The 23,687-nt window shown below is 38.9% G+C and overlaps 1 protein-coding gene across 2 annotated transcripts in view; it reads left to right on the top strand.

Moving 5' to 3' along the window:
• DPYD (dihydropyrimidine dehydrogenase) overlaps nucleotides 1-23,687 on the top strand; it is a 646,680-nt gene that overhangs the window by 474,221 nt on the left and 148,772 nt on the right. The gene's annotated exons all lie outside the window — the stretch shown is intronic.

Raw genomic sequence — 23,687 nt, 5'->3', positions numbered from 1 at the left:
AGAGCAAGACTACTTTCTCACTCTTGTTTCTTAGCAATTGGCATTCAGAAACATCAAAGGTCTGGTGATAGAAGTTCCATGCTGCGTGGAACCAATACTGATAGCCGTTAATAGCTCTATTTCTTCATGAATTTTCAAAGGCCATTCTCTGAGAAAGGTTTATCTGGAAATTAGCATGACAACAATATTTAAAATAAAACTTACATCCCAGCCCACTAAGAATTAAAAATACTGACAATTATGCAGCGAAAAGGAATTCCATTTCCAGTTCACAAAGTATACCGATCAAAAGTAATGCAATTCAAAATTAATAGTATTTTATTTGAATAACATTGATAAGATCCTAAATTCACTCAGACTTTCAAAGCTGGGTAGCTTTTTTAAACTTAAGGTAGAATATAAGTTTTTATTTATTTATTGTGGCTTATAAACTGCTGTATTTCCAAAGACTGAGCAGCTTGCAACATGTTGACGCATGTATGATTAAAATTATCACGAGAAAATTTATAAACTCTAAAAAAAGAAAATCCAACTAACTTTATTCACTAGTATTTTGAGACCATGTGATTTTTACTTACCCCAGCTGCCTTCCTGTAATGGTATGTGGAAAAAGCCTTGGGAGACAGAGCAAATGGATCAGAGGCAGGTTGCTACCAGTTCGCACCGGTTCAGGCAAACCGGTAGTGGAAATTGGGACTGGGTCGCCGAACCGTAGGGACGGTAGGCTGATCCAGCCCCCGAACTGTTCCCCAGTCGCCCATGCTGTTGCTGGCATGATTTTTAGTCTTTTTATAATGTTCTGTGCATACACGGAACAATTTACAGATAACTGCGCATGTGCAAGCAATGCACAGCACACACGAAGTGAACACCAACAACAACCCACCCCTGGAATGGATGCTGCCAGGAACACTTAGATAAGAGACTGCATTACCACAGCTGCATAGTGGGGAGGGCAAAAGACTCAGAAGGGACCACCCTCTCTAGTTTCTCAAGCTGTGAAGGAGATGGTGGGAGAACTGCCCTTTCAGACTTACAAGATTCTGTTAATGTAACTTTTCAATAAAGAAGAATTAGCTCATCTATTTCTGTTTCCGGTCTGGGTAAGGTTGATATCAGTGTTGCCAGAACAGCAGGTCTGAAAGTATTTTTTTTTCTCTTCAGTACTTTATGACTTACTGACACAAGAGTGTAAATAGAAGTTCAGCGAGGTCTCACTCGCCATCTTCAGGTTGGGTTTTGGGCTTAAAGTGTGGCCGTTTTCTATAAATCTTGGTGGGGGTGTGTGGAGTACTGGCGTTGTTTCAGTAAGTGGAATGATTGGTTGTGTAGTTGTATCATGATTTGTAGATTGGGGCTGATTAGTGCTGGCTGCGCCAGCACTAATTAATATGTTTAATCTCCAACAGATTCCAAAGAAAAAACAATTACCAACCTAATCCAAAGGGAGACTCCTCCCAAAAACCAAGAAACAAAACAGGACAATGGCATCGCCCTCCTCCCTTACATCAAAGGCACCACAGATAAAATCAGCAAAATTCTCCACAAACACAATATCAAGACATTGTGCATTTCTGATTAGGCATATACTAGCAACATTTCTCTTCCAGAATCATCAGAAATGGAATATATATCTTAGTTTGAAAAAACAGGTTAACCTTTCCAGAACAGGTGTCATGAATCTCATAAGCTTCTGTTTTCAAAACCGTAAGACAAAAATGCTTTTTAAAGTTCTCAATACACAATTAACCTCCCAAATCCACTCACTAGAAATGTGCTGCTGATATCGTTAAAGAGATCATTTCCAGAATTACATGCTACCTTCCTTTAGCACACGTGTCAATTGGCATTTGTTTGAAACTAAGAAAAAATGTTTATTTAGATGGAATTCAGTGTGTAGGACGGACACGTGCCTTATTTTATAGAGTACAAAGCTCAATTTGAAGAACTGTTAACCAGAGTGTTGGAAAATCTGCCGAAATTTAAGGTAGAACAGTGAAAACTTGAATTTTCTGATCAGCAGTTAGCATCTAGGCAATAGAATGAACAGATTCTTGCTCCCAATTTCCCCTAATACATTGTATTAAGCTTCCATTTGAAGTAACAATAGCCTTTGGGAACATGTATCTTTATCTATAAATTAGCGTGTGAATATTTTAACTAATTATGCATATTTTGAGGAAATTAAATGCTTTAAGTCCCATGAAATGATATGATAGCTCAGAGGTGAGATCCAGTAAAGCCTGAATTTCTAAAGGCTAACAGTTTGGTGATAGCTATGTTTTTTTGGACTGTGTTTACACAAAGAAACAAATTAGACAACTTTGTCATGGTTGGAGGCTGTTAATCTCAAATAAATGAATAAATGGGAATAAGCCTTCTAACTCTAAGCTTATTTGTGTGTCATTAGTAAATTGTAAAGTTACAATAGTTACTTATTGCGAACATTTATCTCTTGAACTGAATCTTAAAGTGAATTCAGACATAAACAAGTAGGATTCAGAAGGGTTTAGCGAGCATTTGATCATTGCTTGATTTTATATCATCTAGACATGAAATGTATTGTATGCTACATTGATAATGGCCTTTGCTGGTTAGATTGGAGGGAGGGAGGGGCAGTAGGAAAGACAGGATGGAGAGGAGAAAGGAGAGGAACAGGAAAAAGGGAAAGGCAGAAGAAGGGGGGAAGGTTAAAAAGGAGGAAGAGAAAGGAGAGAAGGGAAGGGAGAGGTGGAAAGAAGGAAGGAGAGAAGAAAGAGAAGATAGGAAGGAGGGAGGGAAGAAGGTAGGGAAGCAAGGAGGGAAAAAGGGAGGGAAGGAAGGAGAGAAGGAGAGTAGATAGGAAGGAGGGAAGGAGGGAAGAAAGGAGGTAACGTAAGAGAAGAGAAAGGAGGGAAGGAAGGAAGAAAGGAGGGAGGGAAGGTATGAGAGAAGGAGGGGGGATGGAGAGAGGAAAGGGAAGGGGAAGGAAAGGAGGAAAGGAAAAGAAAGGAGGGAAGGAAAGAGAGAAGGAGAGAAGGAGGGAAGGAAGGAAGGGGAGTGGGAAAGAAGAAACAAGGGAAGGAAAGAGGGAGGGAGGGAAGAAGATACCTAACCTTTGATGTCTATAATGATTTTGATATCACGGGAATGTCTTGAAACGTAGTCAAATGTAAAGCAAAACAGTGGATGTTGTATTGTCTTTTACCAGCTATTGGTTGTTGTATTTTTCTTTTACTAATAAAAATAATTTTAAAAAAAAGATAATGGCCTTTGCTGATTTAGAAACAAAGATTGATTGATGATTGATTGATTGATTGATTGATTGACTGACTGACTGACTGACTGACTGATTCAATCCTAAAAAGGCAATTTCGTAGGGTTCTACTTTTTCCTGTTAATAAAAGACCTACTATCTTATCTATTTATATCATAAAACAATTTAAATGAAATGTAGTCTGGGGCAAGGTTTCAGCCATTCTGATGGCTACATTTGTGTGACTCTGTTAATTTTCACCAATATCTTCAGGGCAGCTTCTGCTAAGTTTCCTTATGGCTGAACTTCCATTGATTAAACGTGGTGATACCTCCCGCCTACCAGCCCTAGTCAACAAATGAGCCCCACCCACCACCCAGGCCATTACAACACGAAACAACAATAGACACACAGCCAGCACCAATCAGCACCAATCTACCAATCAAGATACAACCACACAACCAATCATTCCACTTACTGAAACAAAGCCAGTATTATGTCACATATCATGTATTGTGACATATTGTGCCACATGTCATATATATGTATGTCTGTGTATGTATGTATGTATGTATGTATGTATGTATGTATACATATATACATATACATATACATATACATATACATATACATATACATATACATATACATATACATATACATATACATATACATATACATATACATATACATATATATATATATATATATATATATATATATATATGCACAAACACAACACATATATGTGTGTGTATATATATATATATATATATATATATATATATATATATATATATATATATATATATATATATATGTATATATGTGTGTGTGTGTATGTGTGTGTGTATGTGTGTGTATGTATGTATGTGTGTGTGTGTGTGTATATGTGTATATATATATATATATATATATATATATATATATATATATATATATATATATATATATATATATATATATATAATTAGATTTTTTTTTACAACCCCTGGTAAGCCCCAATTATGGAAGGAAGCGAACTGCTTCCATCATCTGTCCTTCGGCTCGTCACAAGAGTCCATCACGACAGAAACCCAATATTTTTACTTATTTATTTTAAGTTTCCTTATGGCTGAACTTCCATTGATTAGGATACAACAAATCTTTTCATTCCCTCCACATAATAAAATAAATCAAGTTCTTATTATCTATTTTCCCTCTGATCCACATTTTTTTGTAAATAATGCAAACAAATGTCCTTGGATAGACAAGCCCTGTTATGCATATTTATACTAGTGTGGCTTTATTTCAGTCCTACTGTGAATGGCAGTGACCATGGAGACAAGTTACTAAACTGGCAGGAGGAGGTATTCATAACCCTCAAGTCATTAGAAACTGATTGAAACTGGTTTTTTTTCCTCTTCTCATTAACTATGAAATGGTTAAATGGTACACAAGAGTGAGGCATGAGAGACAGATTTTATATATTTTGCATCAGATTTGGAGATGGCAAGGGCATCGTTTAAACTACGAGTTGGGGAGCCATATGAATGCTTGAAAGTACTTTAATTCAATTTTAGACATTTTTTTCAGTGTAAGTACGATGCCTGCACAAGGGGAGAAATGTATTATTTATTTATTTATAAATTTGTGTTTCTATTTGAGATAAGTGCTTTATTTCCTTTTCGAGTTGTAGTTATTTCATTTATATCACGTCTAATTTTCATTGAACAGTGTGTGTTCTGAGTACAATTGTGCTTAAGTAATCATATTATACATTTTAATTGTTATAATTCACCATCATATTAATAATATAATATCATAACATTAATATTTAACACTTAACATCATCTTCTTTAACAATTCTCCTCTTTATCATTTCCTCCAGTTGTATCTCCTCCTTTCCAAATTCTATTATTTAGCCATTGATAAAATACGTCCCATATCAAAAAGTATTCCGTTTCTTCTTTATCCTTAATAGCAAGTGTTAATCTATCCATTTCTGCGCAGTCTAAGATTTTCTTAATCACATTCCCCTCATATGCTTTATTTCCTGAACAGTCAATGATAAGCATTTTAACCAGGTTAGCTGATTTTTAAAAATGCCCTTGAAGAGCATTCGGAGACTTCAACTCGTCCAGAATGCAGCCGCGCGAGCGATTGTGGGTGCACCTCGGTACACCCACGTTACACCTATCCTCCGCGAGCTGCACTGGTTACCGATTGGTCTCCGGATACGCTTCAAGGTGCTAGTTGTCACTTATAAAGCCCTTCATGGTATTGGACCTGGGTACTTGAGAGACCGCCTGCTGCCAATTACCTCCCAAAGACCCGTTAGATCACACAGGGTTGGCCTCCTCCGGGTTCCGTCTACCAGCCAATGCCATCTGGCTACTACCCGGAGGAGGGCCTTCTCTGTGGCAGCCCCGGCCCTTTGGAATGAACTCCCCGCAGAGATTCGGACCCTCACCTCTCTCCAGGCCTTCCAAAAAGCCGTTAAAACCTGGCTGTGTCAGCAGGCCTGGGGTTGATGAGTTCCCCTCCCCTCTCGAACTATGTGGCTGTGTGGCTGTTGGCTATTTTAAATGCTTGTTTTGTACTTTGTGTTCCCTTTCCCCCTTGAGTTGTTCGCCACCCTGAGTCCCGTTGGGAATAGGGCGGCATATAAATAAAACAAATCTCAATCTCTTAAATCTCTCTTTGTAATGCTTTTCTTTATTTTGGAAAGTTGAAAAATATCGCCCTATAAATGCATGTCAGTGGAAGCCATGGAAGTGAACAATGTGGACCTCTAATCTGACAGTAAGAGACCATTAAATGATACTTGGCCAAGAGCTTTGTATAGTATTTTGTGTGGCGCATCATTTCACCTATGCCATGAAATCATATTACCTATCTACTGTATTTCAAGAATAAACACAACATCTCTGGCTCAGGCATACTAGTGAGTGAAAAGTCTAAATGAAGTCTTGCTAAAAATAAGCTATGGAGAATTAAGTAATTAGCGTGATATTTCTTGGATTGGTGAAAAATCAAGTATTTTTAGAACTGGATCAAAAGGGGAAATAACTGATGAGCTCAAATAATAATAATAAATAGAATACAATGAATAAAAAACAAATGAAAATAATAGTATGTCCTATTACAGGGGTAGTCAACCTTTTTATACCTACCACCCACTTTTGTACCTCTGTTAGTAGTAAAATTTTCTAACCGCCCACCGGTTCCACAGTAATGGTGATTTTATGAAAACCTAATGAAAATGTTTTTAAATAATGCTATGACATTTTTTTTAAAAAAGTCAATTAAATTTAAAAAAAGGAAAGTGCTTCAATATCAGACAAAACCCCTACCGCCTACCATGAAAGCTGGAACGCCCACTAGTGGGTGGTAGGGACCAGGTTGACTACCACTGTCCTATTATATAAATGGTAGCTCAAATGTATTTATCTGTTCATTTAACAATATTGGTCCTATCAATTGCAACTCAAGGGTGGGAAAAGCACAAAGCCGAATGAGACAATAACTCCTAGCATAGAAAGCAACATTATTATTTTTGTGCAGCTGAACATCCACAATCCGTCCATGCGAGCCAAATAGATCTTAGAATAGTGTGGTTTTGTGAAATATAATAAGGAAAGAGATCCAGTAGACTTTCTAGGAGAAATCTGTTCGAAAGAGTATAGTCTGTGGCAAGGGTACTTATGGTATTGCCATTAACTTTTTGTGTAATCTTAATATACACAAACCTGCCCTAAGAATGCAAAGACCAAAGTGAAGACAGATGAACAGTAAAAGCAACATAAAGAAGCTTTGGGAAAGGTAGAATTATTGCAAGTAAATAAAGATTTACTAAATGTTCATATCTTACTTGGACTTTTATCTGCACCTTCCAAAGACTTTGGAAACTCTAATCTATCACAAAGAAAGCCTTCTGCACTTCTTAAGGGGTGGGATTCTCAGCAGATTGCCTCTAGGTCTTTTACAATGTATTTTGCTTTGATGTATTGTATTCCGTGCAGTTTTCGAGTGTCAAAATAGGGCATTCATTAATATATGTCATATGGCCACCCAATAAATAGTAGGGATGGAGAAAGGAGTAGGGGTAATAAAGAATGAAAAACAGATTCTTGTTGTATGCAGCCTAATCCTATAATCTTTTTTATTTCTGCCAGTTGCTGCTGAACTGATTAGCAAAATATAAGCATCCACCAGTGGGAGACATTTTGATATAGGATACTAAGAATAATATAGGTAATAGAAGTCAACTGAACAGATTGTGGTATAATAAATCTCTCCCAGCCCTTCAGGTCATATGCTCACTTCCCTGGATTAAAACTATTAACAATTTTTAAAATTATGACCACAATAAACAGTTTTTAGTTTAAAAAAAAGAAGGAAATCATTTTCAATATAGTAAAAAAAATATTACACTATCATTATTATGCTATTGTTTGTGTGTTGTATTACCTCAGAAGCTTGTTAACCAGATTAAGCAAAACCATAAGCAGTGATCGCTTGCATTTGTTGATTTAGCAAATGTAGACATCAATCTGTTCTTGCAATTAATATGTTTGCATATGAATGATAAAGGTCTCCCTACAAAACTCATGAACCATTTTTTTTAAAAGCAAAGCTCTCTCATAAAATGAAGTTTTTAGTTAAAGGATAAGTTTGTATTATACTATGCAGGCACACATTCTTTCACTTAATTTAAATGCCCTAAAATGTAGTCTTTATGGTCTATATTCCTGTCTTCAGTGTTTCTGAATGCTAGCTTTGTATGATAAAACCTTGGCTTTACTCTTAGATCATTCTGTACATTTCCCTTTAACAGAGCCTTTTCAAAACATGTAACCTATGCAAAGCTGTGGATTTTAACCTGATTGATATTGGGTTAAAAGAAGCAGATCACTTAAGAAAGATACACATCAGTGGTGGGTTTCAAAAATTGTTCGAACCTACTCTGTGGATGTGGCCTCCTTTGGGGGAGTGGCTTGCCACCCATGTGACTGGATGGGAGTGGCTTGTCACCCATGTGACTGGATATGAAGATGCCGATGACACTTGTCAGAACCACCTTAAATTACCTCACACACAGCACTGGCATGCATAAGAATAGGATGTAAACTTGTTTTTTAAAAGGCATCTTTGGTTTGCGTTAAAACAACTTCAACACACTCAATGTTCTGATTTCACCACAAACGCAGTAGTCATCCTTACCTTTCACAGAGGCACTGAGTTTTATAAATATGAGCATGATAGTGTAGAATAATCATATCCAAGGACCAGTGGTGGGTTTCAAAAATTTTTGGAACCTCTTCTGTAGGTGTGGCCTGCTTTCTGGGTCCACTGGTGGAACCTCTTCTAACCGGTTCGGTAGATTTGACGAACTGGTTCTACCGAATAGGTGCGAACTGGTAGGAACCCACCTCTGATACACATCCACAGCAACTAGTAGCTTGGAGTTAGGAAGACTGGTCCAAAGTAACCAAGTAGATTTCTTAACTGAATCCAGAACCCCAGATTTCTAGCAAATTAGGTGATCATCCAAATTGTAATGGTAACTGAAGTAAATCATCTCCCTAAAAGTAAAGTAATCTAGGTGTTATTTGAAGAATGCTCTATTTTATGTAACTATTTTTTCATATATATGCTGTTGCAGCATGGGGCTTCGTTGTAGGGAAATAGCATTCATATTGCTATATGCACAAAAGCAATTTATTCTTAATTTGATGCAGGATTTTACAAGTTTCATGTCCTGGTTTAAGAAGTTTCAATCCATGGTTTATAGAGAGTTCAAACAAGCCTAAACCATGTTGTTGCAGATTTGCTAACTACTTACCTATGAATGAAAGGGGAGTAAATCATTTGCTACAGGAAAAGTTTAGGAAGGAACATTGGTGAACCATGGTTAACAGGTAGTTTACTGCAGCTCAACTCTTGGAAATTTCACTGCATCACTGCAAAAATATCTCTGTCATATGTTCTTTTATACCACTCCTAGTGAGTCCCGATTGTTTTTTATATAGGTGAAATAAGTTCTGGGAACCTCATCCAAGGCAACCATAAGCTATTTAAATTCTGGCAAATCTCAGTGAAATTCTACCCTCCAAATTGCCTGTTGTAGATTAAATATAGCTTTGGAACAACCTTATGGTTCCATGTAGAATTTTAAAATTCTTTATTTGAAGAAAATAGGGCAATCATATTAGGTAGTCAGAATCTTTCAACCTTACTTTTATTCAGCTGTATAACATTTTTGTTTTAAAAAATGCATATTTTTGGTAGGCATCTTCTTCCTGCTATATTTTTTAAAAAATTAGGGAACTTTTTTTTTTAGTTTTTTTCATTTATTATAGAACCTATTTTAAGAACCGTAAAATCTTTCCTACAAATTTTAATCACATCAAGCTATCTTGAGAACTTTAGAACAGTAAAGTAGGATATTGTACTATTTGTTATTATTAAAAATTAAAAAAATGGTGGTGGGTAAATAAAACAGGACCTGTAAAGACCGTGACCCATCAAAAGCGCGAACGTCATAAGCGCGCCGACAACACCGCGGCGCTAAAACCGCGATTTCAAAAGCGTGCCAACAACAGCGCGCCAACAACAGCGCGCCGACCAAAGCGCGATTTCATTTAAGGTAAGATTTACAGTTAGGTTGAGGGTTAGGTTGAGGGTTACGTTACAGCGCGCTTCTGTAGGCGCGCTTTTGTCGGCGTGCTTTAGGGCTAATTAGTTGCTAATTCGTCGTGTGGTTTTCTCACCGCGCTTTAGACACCGCAATTTAGTCAGGCGCGCTTTTGTTGTGCGCGCATTTGTGGTGGAACCATAAAGACATCTATTATATAATTTGTGATGTTTAATATTTATATTTCAATTGCTTTTCTGATTAAAAATCTTTAAGAGCTCTTGTTTTTCCATTTCTCCTGCAGAGGTACTATTGGTACTATCTTTGCTTCCTTTTGCCATAGTCTTTCTACTTCTGTTTGCAGGCCTTTGTATTCTATTCTACAGCGTTAGGTACTTCCACATTCACTATCAAGACCTTTTTTTGTCTTTCTTATTGACAATTGTAAATTAGCAATAGCAATAGCAATAGCAGTTAGACTTATATACTGCTTCATAGGGCTTTCAGCCCTCTCTAAGCGGTTTACAGAGTCAGCATATTGCCCCCAACAGCAATCTGGGTCCTCATTTTACCCACCTCGGAAGGATGGAAGGCTGAGTCAACCCTGAGCCGGTGAGATTTGAACAGCCGAACTGCAGAACTGCAGTCAGCTGAAGTAGCCTGCAGTGCTGCATTTAACCACTGCGCCACCTCGGTTATCTGGAATGTTAAATGACAGGTACCTATGTGTTTGAATTCTAAAGTTCCAGAGCACTTTAGCTTCTTCATATTTTATTCCCTTTTTTTTTCTTTTTTCTTTTTTCTTTTTGGTGGTTCCATCAGTTCTTACTCACAGGCAAGTGGTATTTCTTGTAGATCTTCCAATGCACCATTGTTGCTACTTTGTCATGCCATTGCTTGTAGTTATTCTGTTTAATCTTTTTGTAACAGTTAATTGGATGACCCATTCTTCGGTTTTTTGCAGATGTGGCATTTGCTGTCTGTTGGTATCTTCTCAGTTCTGGCTTTGTATGCAAGATCAAGTACTTAAAACTTGCTCTTGTACAGCCAGAATTAGTCCCTGTATCTCTTTCTTCCAATTTCCAATTTTCCAATTTATTGGTATTTGTGTGCCGCCCACTCCCAGGGGACTCTGGGCAGCTTACAGACAAACAAGGGAATTAAAAGTTAAAAATAGAAATATAATCATTTTAAAAATACACAACATACATACACTTAAAATGGGGCTGGATGCTGATCAACAGCCCCAGGCCTGCCGGAACAGCCAGGTCTTAGTGGCTTTACGGAAGGCCGGAAGAGTAGTGAGGGTCCGGATCTCTACGCGGAGATCATTCCATAGGGGGCCGGGGCAGCAACAGAGAAGGCCCTCCCCCGGGGGTCGCCAGCCGACATTGACCTGCCGATGGTACCCGGAGGAGGCCCAATCTGTGTGATCTAATTGGTTTTTGGGAGGTAAATGGCAGGAGGCAGTCTCTCAGGTAGCCAGGTCCTAAACCATGTAGGGCTTTAAAAGTAACGACTAGCACCTTCAAATTTCCTGTCATGTTTTTGTTGTTATAATATAAACCTTAAACCAGTAATGGTCCACTATTAACACTGGGGAAGGTCTATCTTCTGACATGGAAGTTTATTACGTAGTCATTCACTCTGAGTCCAACCAGCTTTACACAGTTGCTGCTATGAGGGAAAATGAAAACATTCCCCTTAGCTCCTGAAGGAAGAACAAAGTAGAAATATGAATGAATTGATGGATAGATAGATGGATGGATGACAAAATACTGGTAGCCATGGTAATATGGAAAACCATATGAAATAATAAATGTCAGCAAAAAGTGTTACTTCAAAGCACAAAAGACATATTTGTTTTAGATGTGTAACCCTTGGTCCTAGCCTCTTGATCTTAGTTATTCAGTTTGAATTTTCAATGGCTACGAAAAAGTGGGCATTTTTTTTTTTACTAGGAAATATACGGTAATTCACACATTTAAAAAAATCTTCACATAACGCACACCATTTTCCCAGAGAAGGCACATCATTACTATACAATACACTTATGTGCATCTGTGTTTTCTTTATTGTTGGTGTGTGTGAATCTCCAAAACCTTTCAGCTACATTAAATGTGGGCAGTGCATTAGAGAAGTGGGATAAATCAGAATTTGATCAGGGGTATCAATTTTCATCCGTTTTCCGTCGTCACTGACATTTTTGCAGACTAATGATATTCCGTTGTCTCTCTTATGAGGGCTAATACATGACACTTGCTAAGGAACTGAATAAGAATGAGAAGAATGTGCTATTGATATTTTGGTTGTGAATAGCCTGAGTAGAAGTGGCAGCAATTTCCTTTCTCGGTTTTCTAGGTTACCTCTCTTTTTTTCCCCCCAGTCTTCTAGGTTATTACAGCTTATTATATCTGTGGAGCAATATTTCCCTTCCTCCTATGATGACACTATTTTCTTACTTCAGCAGGTTGATGAGCATATAAATATGCATGCCCGATTCCAAATAACCACTTTAGGCAATCCCCAAGGCCTGAACATGTTTCCCTTTCTTATTTATTTTGGATAACTACATTGACATTTTCTATAAAGTGGGTTAAAAGACTGGTGTTAACAATAAAGCATCTTCTAAATTCCCATTCATTACAAAAAAAAAAAAAAAGCACCCTCTGGAATGCCATCTGTCTATTCATTTGTGCCCATGCCTTGTGTTTTTCACTGGTTTTACTTACTTTGGTGCAAAAATTTGCTATACCTGAAAGCATTGCTACGCAGTACATCTGTCAGGCCTGCAATTATATTCCTTTTAGCATTTTGGCCTGCCACACTTTCTCTTATTTCATTACGCTGTTTCATTAGTATAGTCGATGGGAGGGGAGAATAGACAGGAGTAGGATTGTGGAATGTATTGTTATCATTCTTTACTAGAAGCCAAGGTCATCTTTTGTCTCTGCACTTTTACACCTGACCGGAAGAAGCTGGGTGTGGATGCCAGCGTGGAAGAAGAAGATTGGACCATATGATGGATTGTGGGTGTGGGGACAAGACCATGAACTTTTAACTGGGTGGAATTCTGATGTCATTTCCAGAATTGGGATTAACACAGATGTGCTAAGATGTCTGCTCTATTAAATTGGAACTGCTGCTGGTTCCAGTGACCCAATTCGCCAAACTACCATCTGGCCGAACCGGTCCAAATGGGTAGGAACCCACCACTAACTGAAACATACTTTCCCACTGAGGCTTCTTGATTCTTTTAAGCTGGCATGTTGATGCAGCCACTGTCTTGTCCTTATACCATCCTCCTAATGGTGTGGGGATTTTAATTGTTGCAGTCGTTCTTACAGTGGAAATGATTACGAGTGTTTGGCAACTGGTTGTACATAGGTCATAAAGCATCCTTTCTGAGATCATCCTTCATTTGAACCACCATTAAGCGAACAGCTGTAAGTCAAGGAATAGCTGTACTCAGTTGATTCCTTCTATTTTTATAGTTACCTGAAACAAATATATGGAATTTTCTAAAAAAAAATCTAACATTTTTAACACTTACTTATGATTAATTCAAACGTGTTACTTTTTAGTTCCCTTACATTGGTTCAATAATCCTAGGAGCTTTTGCTTGATTACTTCTCCATCTTCCATTTTTCCATTTATATATTTGTTTGATGCAATGAATTGCTGATTCATGATCCCTGGAGAATAAATAATTAGGATCAATGCCAATCTGGCTAATGTTTTGAGTCACCTGTTTGAACCGTACACAGTATCTACAAAGGATTCATTTGGGATTTCCTGAAGCAATCTTTCCTTGTTTTTTTAAAAAAACATATACTTGTAATTAAAACTTAATACTGCTTAATGTTATCAAATGGCAGTAGCCAAGAATTAACAGCCAAAGTCCAAACACCATGTTTACTTATAAAATTTGGAAATAATTATAAATATATATCCTCCACTTCCGGTTTGTCCATTGGGCCATTTTTAGTCCTCTGGAGCTTTCAGGGAAGCCTCCGGAAGGCCCCTGAAAGCTCCGGGGGGGCTTAAACCGGTCCTACTTCCGGTTTGTGACTTCCGGTTTGCTCGTAGGGTTGTTTTTCATCCTCCGAAGCCTTCCAGAAGACCCCTGAAGGTTCCAGAGGGTTTAAACCGGGCCTATGAGCAAACCGGAAGTCCATTCCCGAACTTCCGGTTTGCCCTTAGGGCTGGTTTTTTTATGCTCTGGAGGCTTCAGGGAAGCTTCTGAAGCCTCCGGAGGGCCTCCAGGGGGAGGGGGAAGCTGTTTTCGTCCTCCCCAGGGTCCTATAAAGCCTCTGGAGCCAGGGGACGGCGAAAAACGGCCTCAAAAGAAGGCTAAAGTCAGCTGGCCAGCGTGCGCATGCACGCTGGCCAGTTGACATGGCAATGCCTCACGTGCCCTGACAAATTCAATGTGGCACGTGTGCCATAGGTTCGCCATCCCTGCCATATAGCATATCAGAGAGCAATAATTTGGCTTTTGAAAGTAGTTACTAAAATATAAGCTACTGAAATATTTAGAGAGGTGAAGAATATATTTATAATTATTTCCAAATTTTATAAGTAAACATGGTGTTTGGAGTTTGGCTGATAATTCTTGGCTACTGCCATTTGATAACATTAAGCAGTAACATTAAGTTTTGATTACCAGTACAGTATGTTGTTGTTTTTTAAAGGATGCAAAAAATGGGGGGAGCGCCTGTCATGCGCGCATGCGGGCCGGGGGTGTCGTGCATTGCATTATAGGTCTGGCACACCCACGCACGACCCCCATGCGCTCCTCCTGCTTATGGCACGCGAGTCAAAAAAGGTTCGCCATCGCTGCTATATGGTATATTTCAAAAAAATCCCCATCTCTCAAAATTTTGTCCCTATAATGGTACTGATCTGGAAATGATAGATCATATTTTATTGTATTGTGAATTTTATAACAGTCTTTGGGAGGAATTTAGCTGGCTACATTAGCTATTTTAAAATCTCAACCAGGAAGAAATACTGCAGTATGTAAATATATATATATATATATACTTGCAGATGAAAATCCTAAAATAGCAGCAAGATTTTTTAACTATTGCTATAAAAGCAAGGCTCTCGGTAACAAATCGATAAACTGGGGTTTTATGCATATTCTGTAACGTGTTAAATATTTTAGTTATTAGAATGTTTTATTCAATGTCAAGTTTAAATTATGCTTGTAACTTTCATTTGGGCCTTTGGGCTGTAAATAAAATTGATATTTCATTTGCTTTCATGCTCTACCATTCACCTCTTCAACTTTTCCAGTATACAGCAACACATACTATATTCTTTCTACTGTAGTGCCCTTTTATTTGGCAAACAAGTTAGATCCCCAATTTTATTTTTTTTCTACCTTTGTAATTCAGTAAAGAGTGTATCCATTTGTGCATTGGAGCCATAACTATACAGGTAAATATTTGATCAAAGTATTCCTCATTCTGGGTAAGTATTCGCCACTTCCTGAATCACACCAGATTAAAATGTCATACTTTCTTATTATACAGCATATATGAAATGCGTATAGGCTATGCAATATTGTTAAAATGCCTAAGCTAAGCAAATTGTCACACATGACATATTGTATTGTATTGTATTGTATTGTATTGTATTTATTAGTTTTGTATGCCGCCCACTCTCGGAAGACTCTGGGCGGCTTACAATAAAAAAGGGAGGGGGAATATATAAGACAATACAACAATTTAAAATTACAGCAACATTCATACTTCAACAGCCCCAGGCCTGCCGGAACAGCCAGGTCTTAATAGCTTTACGGAAGGCCGGAAGGGTAGTAAGGGTCCGGATCTCCACGGGAAGATCATTCCAGAGGGCCGGAGCTGCAACAGAGAAGGCCCTCCCCCGGGGGGGGTCGTCAGCTGGCATTGGCTGGCAGATGGAATCCAAAGAAGGCCTAGTTGTGCGATCAGTCTAATCAGTCTTTGGGAGGTAATTGGCAGGAGGCGGCCTTGTAGTTAGAGAGGTTCTTTCCCTTCTAAAGTGGCCCCTGTCAGAATATTCATAAGTGAGCAATGAAAATGGCCGGGATGCAGCTGCTTTCAGAACACCAATGCAGCTGTAATGAATATTTCACAAAAGCTGCATGTGCAAGAGAGGCCTCCATTCTTATTAGGTGGGAATTTGCAGACCTAGGTTGCTGGAGGTTTATTATTCATGCAAAAACACCATATGCCCTGTAGATGCACGCAGTATGTGTCTTTGAATGTTTATGGTTAATTATTAAGCATTAAAAAAATTACAGAATTAAAAAAAAAAACACGGAACTTTTGCTAAACAGAAGACTCAGACCAACAGCAAGGCATAAAAGATTCTTGAACATTATGGTTAGCCAGTGCTACTTTTGAGCGTGCATCACACATTGCCTTACTAAGAAACCTGATGGTTTTTTTTTTGCAAATTATTACTGTATGCATACGGTAGAGTTATAATAAATGGATAACATAGATGGGTCACTCGGTTCCACCACAAAACTGCGAAGCCCTTATCCGCGCCGACATAAGTGCGGAGGGCAAATCCACGCCGTCCGAAGCGCTAAGGAAAAAGGCGACCCTACCGCGATGACATAACCGCGGAGGGCAAATCCGCACCTTCCAAAGTACTCAGCACCCTAACCCTAACCCTAAACCTAACCCTAACCCTAACCCTAAACCTAACCCTAACCCTAAACCTAACCTTAACCTAACCTTAACCCTAAACTTAAACCTAAACCTAACCCTAAAGCAAACCCCTAAACCTAATCCTAACCCTTACCTTAATTTAAATCGGCTTTCTGTCGCCGCACTGTTTTAAAGTGCCCTTCTGTCGCCGCGCTGTTGTCGTGGCGGTGATGACGTCGCGGCTTTAGCGACGCGGTTTTATCACCGCTATTTTGACGAGTGCGGTTTTGTCGTGCCACGGGGTCACTCATACTTCTGTATTTCAAAGAAATGGTACTGTACTTGCTGTTGCTGCTACAGTTGCAGTGTCTTTGTGGTCACCAATAACATTGTTATATCGCTATTCCAGCAAGGAATTCTGCTTTATTTTGCCCTCCTAATCAGCTTGTGAGAAAGGGAACCTAATGAGTTAACCCAAAAGTCTAATGGTAGATCAGTAATTTAATCTCTGGTTCTTCAATCCGCTACTGAATTTAGTGCACTGCTCTGCTTCTTATTGAAATATTAACTAGAAAACAGATAAAGAGAAAATGAATTTACTTAGTCATTTAAGCGAATGTTCAAATTGCTAAGGATTTAAGCAATGATCTTTTCTTTTTGAGGCACTTTGAGGTAACTGTAAAGTCACAGAATGTATAAAAAAATGGTAAGAAAGAGAATTAAACTAGCACAAAAGTTTCTAGATCTTATCTTTCACCTTGCCTGGGACGTTTTATCATGCTGAATTTGTGATGTTTCTAATCAACCTTGCATGTTCACATAATATATGTCAGCTGTTTATCAGCTGAGGCAACTTTTCTTGTTCAGCAATGGTTCAACCACAAAACACATTGAATCATATTTTTCCCCCAAAGGGAGTTCTATAGGTATTCTGAAGTTTTAGGGTGAATCAGCTTCCCATTAGTGGATTATCTAGCCCCACCCAATAATCCTGCCTCCCAGTGTAGAGAACCACAAAGGTAACCTTGGACAAACTGCAATTGCAGTTAGAAAAACATGGCTGAATTCCAGGGCAAGGGGAGGAACCACGAGAAAGAAGCTCAGACTAACACTATCTTAACTGTCCATAATGGAATAAAATGAAGGGGCCTTAGAGATCTTTAGTCCAACTTTTTGCTCAAGCAGGAAACCCTTTAACATTGCAGAGAAATGGTTGTTCAATTGAGATTGGACAACCATTTGTCCCTGGAGCACCCACAACTTCTGGAGGCAAGTCATTCCACTGATTAATTGTTCTAACTGTCAGGAAATTTCTCCTTAGTTCTTGATGGGTTCTCTCCTTGATTAGTTTCCACTCATTGCTTCTTGTCCTGCCTTCAGGTGCCTTGGAGGTTAGGTTAACCCTCTCTCTTCCTTATGTTATCAGTGTTCCAGGTTCTGTTACTTCAGCCCATATCAGTAGATGTCAGCCTTCAAAGATAGACACTGACAGGAAACACAACTAGGTGAGCTAGTTCTACCTTTTTGTAAGACTACCTTGACAGAATCTTGCAAGTTTTGAAAATACAAATCTCTTACTGTCTCCTTTTACAGCCTGATAAGTTAGAGAGGTTTCTTTCTCTGCTCTTTATGCAGCTCCAGGCTCTAACCCCTCCTTATCTCATCATTCCCTTAGCAGCCTCTCTCTCCTCCTCGTCTCTCGAGGACACTCCCACATATCGTTATGATAAAATAACTTTTCACTTATCCTTGTGTAGTTTGTTTCCTGAGATGACCTACTTTGAAAGATTGACCCAGCTCATGGATTTCCTCCCTCCCATTTCCTGCAGAGATCAGGACACTGTAGCTTCAGGCTTCCTTCCTGTTTTATCAAAAAATGAGCAGGAGGATGGTGACTTGACAACCCTGATTGCAAACTCTCAGATACTTTACACACACATCAGGGATGGGTTTCAACCGGTCCGCAGTGATCCGCGCAAACCGGTTGGTCGGTGAACCCAGAAGTAAGTAACACCGAAGGGCCCACCCGCCCGCCCACGCTCCTTACGGTCTTTGAAGGCTTCTGCGTTTCCACGCAGGTGCATGGCACATACAGCGCCTGCAGCTGGAGCATCACGCAGGTGCTAAGATGCATGCGTGAACTGTGCACGAGGACGCCGCCGGCCCCGTTCCAACCGTACCGGTTGGAACGGGATGAGCAACCCACCACTGACACACATGCTATATTAGTTAAATGCCTTCCTGCCTACTAGTGTACAATTGAAGGATGCCTCATATGCAATGGTGAAATTCAAAAATTTTTACTACCAGTTCTGTGGGCATGGCTTGGTAGGCGTGGCAGGGGAAGGATACTACAAAATCTCCATTCCCATCCCACTCCTGGGGGAAGGATATTGCAAAATCTCTATTCCCACCCCACTCCTGGGGCCAGCCAAAGATGATATTGGCGGGTTCTCTGAACTACTCAAAATTTCCACTACCGGTTCTCCAGAATCTGTCAGAACCTGCTGAATTTCACCCCTGCTCATATGACATTTTCTCTGTTGTTGAGATTAGCCATTCTGATGTAATGGTTAAGGCATCAGAATAGAAACCAGGTCATAAGTTCCAGTCCCATCTTAGGCAAGAAGTCAGCTGGGTGACTGATGGAAAAGGAGTGGCAGAATCTGAAGGCAGAGTTAAAAGCGTGATCAGCCTAGAATCGCTATGTAGCCACAGCCGAATTAAGTCCAGCCTCCCTTGAATTCTGTGGATCCTTCTCTTAACTCCAAGCAGATTCTAAGTGTTAGTTGAGAATATTCCTGTGCACACTCTTTAGTGATAAAACAGTTTAATTGAACCTACACTTGTGGATCTAGTTGTTCATGGCTAACAGTGATCTTGGGTCGGTCACAGGAAGGAGACAATGGCAAACCACTTCTGAAACTTTGCCAAGAAAACACCAGGCTTCAACAATGACTTGTGAGTTAGTAGTCAGGGTGCTGTAGGAGATGAAGACTCATAGGACCACCCTATGAAGAATCACAGGACCTTCCCCCCCTCCCCTTAAAAGTAGAGGAGGTTTTTCACAAAAATAAATGACCTCTACTTGCACAACTAGAGAAAGAAAGGAAAATCTAACATACCTGCCAATGAGTGCTTATGGAATTGACCCACCAATCAGGGATTTAAAACACCCATTTACTAATGAGCTGCCAATTGCTATAATTTGTTTCAGGCCATCCAAGCTACTACTGTTTCCTCTCTTTTATTCTTTGTTTGGAATTAGTTTTTCTCATTTTCAGTTACCATGAAAAGAAGACAAGCAGTGTTGGCTTCATTTTATTTTTCTGTGTAAATATAGACAGAGAATGGATGGGGGAAAGAATCAGAATGGTAATTAATACCTGGAATGGGATTTTTATAACCTAAACCACATCCAGTTTGTTTCCCTTGTGATACAGATAGTGCTTGCTTAATAACAGTATTTGGGATTTGAATTTCTATCACTGAGACAATACCGTGTGACCATATCACTTAACAATAGCAATCCCAGCAGTCTCTCTCATTAAGTAAGGGTCACAAGTTGTTAAACAAGGACCTCACATGACTTTAGACTCCCTACTGGTTTCCCACAAGCAAAGTCAATGGGAAGCTGGCAGTTGCAAGTTGCAGTTCAAATAGACCAGATTAATTGATATATACAGTATATATAATTCATTTTTCCATCAAGTTGTCTAATACATCTAATAATATTATTGTCGGGCCTGCATTTATATTCCTTTTATAATTTTGGCCTGCCACACTTTCTCTAATTTCATTATGCTGTTTCTTTAAGTATAGTCAATGGGAGGGGGGAATAGAAGGAGTAGGATTTTGGAATGTATTGTTTTTCATTCTTTACTAGAAGCAAGGTCATCCTTTGTCTCCATACCAGTACACCTGACCGGAAGAAGCTGGGCATGGATGCCAGCGTGGAAGAAGGAGATTGGACCATGTGATGGACTGGGTGTGGGGACAAGATCATGAACTTTTAACTGGGTGGGATTCTAATGTAACTTCCAGAGTGCCAACATGCCTGTTTTATTAAATTGGAACTTTAAGCATGCCTTCGACTCTGATTTAATTCTACATGGTATTTGGAACGCTGACAATTATTTCAGTTTACATTTAATTCTAGAATTTATAATTCTGTTTCATGTGTATCTATGATCTCAGTACAAACTTTCTGAAATGTATCAAACTAGGTCTATGTAAATAAGACAAAAAAAAACCCCACCTAATATAAATTGGAAAATAATCTGCTTCAATTTTATGATTTGAATTTATGTAGAAAATTTATCCCACTCAACCATTCAGACTGGTCAATCAGATCCAGTCCACAGTATTTCCACAACCATGTTAGAAATATTAGAATACATATTGACATTTTTACTCGTGCAGATACACTTTTTGTACTTTTTAAACTTTGTTCTCCTCTAAAAACCAAGATCTCTGGCACTCTTTTTAATTTAGTAGTAAAACTAAAAAGGAATTGGAGACAGTATTTAATTTCTAAAAAGAGAATTGCCAGGGGATGGGGAACTGGACAATTGCCATCTCTTATATAATTTTTTCCTTTTCATATTAGGCCGTGCATGTGTGAGAGGAAAAAATAAATAATGTGGTGGTAAGGCACCACTTACTCATTGAAAAAAAGAAGTTATTTTACTATATTGTTGGCAAAATAATTTTGCAGTTGCAGGAGTTGACAGGACACAGAGAAAAATAGATTTCTCTCAGAATTATACTAGCATGTTTGGTGACTAGTGGTCCAGCTCTCAGTCCTAGACCTGTGTTCTGGAGAAGCAGATGTTTACCTTCTATTTGTTTGCAATTTATTAACATTATTTGGGGCTTTATGGAGTTCGGACATCCTAATATAAGCCACCTTATAGAAGAGACGTGGTGGCTCAGTGGCTAAGAAGCTGAGCTTGTCGATCAGAAAGGTCGGCAGTTGAGAATCCCTAGTGCCACGTAACGGAGTGAGCTCCCGTTACTTGTCCCAGCTTCTGCTGACCTAGCAGTTCGAAAGCATATAAAAATGCAAGTAGAAAAATAGAAACCACTTTGGTGGGAAGGTAACAGCGTTCCGTGCGCTATTGTAATATAGTTGCAGAGCCACGCTGAATCACACAGGAGAAAACAAACTCCTAAAACTCCATAACATCCTGATAGTGCATAACATAACATTCTGAGATGTGCCCTACCATTGACGTCCAGGATTTGACCATATATAGACTGAGCAGTAGATTAGAAATTGTACTTTTACAGGCTGTTTTTAAGCACATGCTATTGCTCCTCCTGCCTTTGTCCTATCTCAATAAAAGGGGCTCTCAGACCCCCAATCTGGGTCGTCGCTCCATCCCGAGAAAGGTTGTGTCCTGTCTTTTCTCCACATTGGCCTCATGGACGAACCACGGGAACGTTACAGTGCGCCTTCGGCGTTTAGTCATGTTGGCCACACGACCACGGAGACATCTTTGCAAAACGCTGGTTCTTCGGTTTTGAAACTGAGATGAGCATCGCCCCCTAGAGTCAGGAACGACTAGCACATATGTACAAGGGAACCTTTACCTTTATAGAAGAGAAATAAGTAGCTCAGGGTTGATTCAAATATGGAGTTCTCTAAGCTCAGAGAACACCAATGATTCTGTAAACTATCCTTTCCCCAGGTAGGTTAAATCTACTAATCCCTTGTCTATATTTCCTGTTCTTTTCCTGCTTTATTTTTTTTAGTTTGGTTAGAACACGTTTTTATTTTATTTGGGGTTTTTTGAGAACTTCTTTTACATATAAATATCAAATAATAAAATAGACATTGAAGATTTTAATATAGTTTATCAGTGGTTGTCAGACGACTTGACAGCCTCATTACCAAATTATAAAATAAAATAAAACGCATGTAATTAGTACTCCAGAGCCATTATCAACTGAAAGGCATCTGATTATCCTCTGAAGGCTGTCCCAGAAAGGTAGGGCTTCAAGATTTCTATTTCTGTCTTTAAAGAGTAGAAGTTGATCTCTTTTTTTCCCATTTAGCTTTTTGTCATCCTGAACTTTTCATCCAAGGAAATGAGTATTCAGAAAAGCTTTGACCCTGTCAAAATAATTGCTGTGAGGTTATTTTGTGGACAGGTGGGTGGAAGAGTAGTTAAATATCACCCTGCCAGCTAATTTAGGAAAAGGTTAATGTATATATCTCCGAACTTCCGATTTATATCAGGGCAGGAGTTTTTTTTAAAAAAATCTTCCATGAAATGACTTGTGAATCAATTTTTGGGGATATTTTTTTTTTAAATCACACAATTGACACTCTTATGCTGGACAGTTCTGTAATACACAAAGCTAGCTAAAGGACTGAAGGAATCCCAAGCAAGATGCTCTTCAGGGATCATGTCTATTTTGGGGGAAATCCCCATCATTCTGAGCTTAATTTCACAATTTATAGCACTGGGGGGGGAATTAAAATGGCAATTGATGGCTGATCATAATTGATGTGAAGACCCTAGCGGTGATCAGAGATCAAGGTACTGATGCCAAGCCAATAACAAAGTGTTCTGCTACCAAAAAAATTCTGCATTAAAGCATTCCTTAATTCAGTGTTTCTCAACCTTGGAGACTTTAAGTCCTGTGGACTTCAACTTCCAGAATTCCCCAGCCAGCTTAGCTTAGCTGGCTGGGGAATTCTGGGAGTTGAAGTCCACAGGACTTAAAGTCTCCAAGGTTGAGAAACACTGCCTTAATTGGTTTAATTTATAAAGTACATGTAACGAGAAAAGCAAGGAAGAAAATAAATTTAATATTACTCAAAATTAGCCTTTAACCCTGGAGTTATGTCCTGGAGCTGGCCAAATATTAACCAAGCCCAAACTCCTCACCAGCCCAAGCAAAGAAAGCCATCTTCTACCACCTTCAGAAAATATATATGTAATTCATTGTAATACTTTATGTAAAGCAGCAAAAGCTTAAACAAAAACAACGGAATGCAGTTATGTTAATCAAGTTTTTATTACAGCATTATGACAAAATAAAATCTATTTCCAAGATCGGATCCAAGTGCCAAGTGTTTCAGTGCAGTTGTGATTAGCATGCTATCTATTGAACTGGGCCTACTGAATTTTGCCAATTTTCAACAGATCATGGCCTTGGAGTCGATCCAAATGTC

Source organism: Thamnophis sirtalis, unplaced genomic scaffold, assembly GCF_051295495.1.
Source record: "Thamnophis sirtalis isolate CommonGarterSnake01/CBP01778 unplaced genomic scaffold, rThaSir2_p1.2 scaffold_7, whole genome shotgun sequence".
NCBI classification, from domain to species: Eukaryota; Metazoa; Chordata; class Lepidosauria; order Squamata; family Natricidae; genus Thamnophis; species Thamnophis sirtalis.
The sequence above is the reverse complement of the archived record's forward strand: the minus strand, read 5'-3'. Positions and strand labels throughout refer to the sequence as shown.